We start from the raw sequence: 2,898 nt of genomic DNA, 5'->3' as shown, positions 1-2,898 counted from the left end.
GATAGGGTTTTAAGGAAGTGGGTCAGAGGGGGAAAATAATTTGGGGTTGAAAGCGAGAAGGTGTGTACGATTACCAAGGAGTAGGCAGTTCTAGATAGTAACGGGTGCAGGCCGCAGAGATCAGGTGGTGCCAGGTGGGGGGCCTCCCTCCCTCCCCCCTCCCCCCTCCCCTCACACACACACACACACACACACACACACACACACACACTACAGTTTTATTTACTGGCATGTGATCTACGTAAACTACAACTCACCTACTTAAAGCATACTGTTCACTGAGTTTTGAGAAGTGTAAAGTCATGGGAATACCACCAGAATAAAATTTTAGGATACTTTTATCACCTTAAAATCCCTTCGTGCCTCCAGCACGAGGCTGACCCCAGCCTCCAGCAGCCACCGAGCTATATGGTTTCACCTTTCCTGCAATTTCGTGTGAGCGGAATCACGCGGCACGTAGGCTTTCATGTCTGGCTTCTTCCAGGAGCACGAAAGAGTTTGCCACACTTGTTTCCGTTGTCTACACTGAGTAGCAATACATGTGTCTTACTTCATCAGGTTAGCTAAAGGTTTCTACATTTTATTGATTTTCTCAAAGAGCCATTTCTTGGTTCCATGGATTTTTATCTGTTGCTTGACTGTTTCCATTAGAATTTTATGTCATGGATTGTAGACTTTCTCCTTATCTAGTATAAGTTTCTAGTGATGAATTTGCCTCTGAGCACTGCTTTAGCTGCATCTCACAGATTTGACAAGCCGTGTTTTCCTTTTCATTCTGGTCAAGTGTATGATTTCTCCTTTGACTCATTGGTTATTTGTAAGTATCTAGTATACTTTCCACACATTTTGGGATGTACCATTTAATAATTCTGTTATTAACTTGAAGTCTAATTCCACTGTGGTCAGAGAATGTGTTCCTTATAATGTCAGTCTTTTTAAATTTATTGAGACTTGCTCTGTGGTCAGTCCTGGTAAATGTCCCACATGTGTTTGAAAAGATTGCATATTTTGTTTGCTGTTGTTGGGAGGAGAGTTTTATGGAAGTTAGTTGTTTGACGGTGTGGTTTAAGGCTTCTGAGTCCCTCCTGGTTGTCTGCCTGCTGGACCTGTGGATTTTGGAGAGAAGATGGGCAAAGTCTCCAGCTATAATCTCTGTCTCTTTTTCAGGTCTGTCAGGTTTTGCTCCGAGTATTTTGGGGCTCCACTATTTGGGGCTCCATTGTTAAATGTGTGAGTTATAATTTCCGCCACACTGAGCATTTCATCATTATGAAACATACCTCTTTGTCTGGAGAAATATTCCTTAGGTTAAAAACTGTTAGTTTGTTATGAATAAGCCACTCCAGCTCTCTCAGGTGTAAAATTTGTACATGTTTCACTTTCACTGTCTTTGTATTTTCAAATTAAAGTGTGTCTCGTGTAGACAGCATATAGTTGGATTTTGCTTTCAGATCCAGTCTGACAGTCCTGTCTTTTTGTTACAGCAATTATTAAATTTGTGTTTAATATGATAAGGGTGGATTCATGTCTGCCATTCAGCTCTCGTGTTCTTCCTTCTTTTGCCTTAAGTGTTTACATAGAGCACTTTACTATCTCTATTGGTTTCTTACCTACATTTCTTTGTCTGCTTTTCTTTTAAAATTATTTTGTGATCACTCCAGAGGTTACATAGGCATCGTAAACTTATTACAGCATACTTCAAATGAACGATGACTTCCTTCTGGTAAAATATAGGCACTGTGCTCTGGCATGGTGTGTAGAGTCAGCTGCATGTGTGTGCACTCACACACACACACACACACACACACACACACACACACACACACACAAATATACACCCCCACACACCTGTAGTGAGGGTCTATCAACACATATAACATTTGCTTTAAACATTCTTTTGAGGGGCGCCTGGGGGCTCAGTTGGTTAAGCATTCAACTTCAGCTCAGGTCACAGTCTCACGGTTTGTGAGTTCAAGCCCCGCATTGGGCTCTGTGCTGACAGCTCAGAACCTGGAGCTTGCTTTGGGTTTTGTGTCTCCCTCTCTCTCTGCCCCTCCCCTGCTCTCATTTTGTCTCCCTCTCTCAAAAATAAATAAAACATTTTAAAAATGAAAAAAACCCCACTCTTTTGAAGAAGTTAATAGATAAAAGAGAAAAGCACACTTTTATATACATATTTACCACTTTTGGTGTCCTCTAGGCTGTCCCGTGGATCTGAGTTAGTCTGTGCCATTTTCTGTCCTCCCACAGGGCTCCCTTCCAGGCGGTTCCAGTCATGGTAAGTTCTATTGGTGTTGGTGCGCCGAGAAGCACCTTTATCTCATTACCATGTTTGAAATATCATTCGCTGGAAACAGAATTCTTGGTTGAGGGTTTTTCCTGTTTGGACACTAAGTCCTTCCCATGTCTTCTGGCCTTTATCACTTGTGGGGGGACATCAGCTTTCAGTTGTGTCTTTGTTCTTGTCCAGGTGACGGGTCATTGTTCTCTGCTTGCTTTCGCCAGGCTGTTCGCATCTTTGCCCTTCAGCGGTCTCACTCTGCTGCGTCCGGGCGTGGTCTTGCTCCTGTCTGTCCTGCTTGCATCTGGTGACCTTCTTGGGTCTCCATGGTGATTTTCTTTCAACCAAACTTGGGACGTCTCGGCACAGCATTTCCAGCGAATTGTCCTCCCTCGGCCTCTGTACTTCCGGGACTCGGGCCGCACGGATGCCGGGACCCAGCGCTGCTCCGGAGGCTCTGTGGCCCTGTGTTTCTTCCTTCAGTCGTCGTCCTCCCCTCCCTTCTTTCCCTCTGCCTTCACGTTCACTGCATATTGTGTCTCCCCGCCCCTGCCTGCTGTTGAGTCCGTCTAGTGAAACTTCAGTCTCACCAGGTCTGGTTCTGGCTTGTCATTTCC

The sequence above is a fragment of the Prionailurus viverrinus genome, chromosome A2 (genome assembly GCF_022837055.1).
Source record: "Prionailurus viverrinus isolate Anna chromosome A2, UM_Priviv_1.0, whole genome shotgun sequence".
In the NCBI taxonomy this organism is placed as follows: Eukaryota; Metazoa; Chordata; class Mammalia; order Carnivora; family Felidae; genus Prionailurus; species Prionailurus viverrinus.
Note: the sequence above shows the minus strand (reverse complement) of the source record.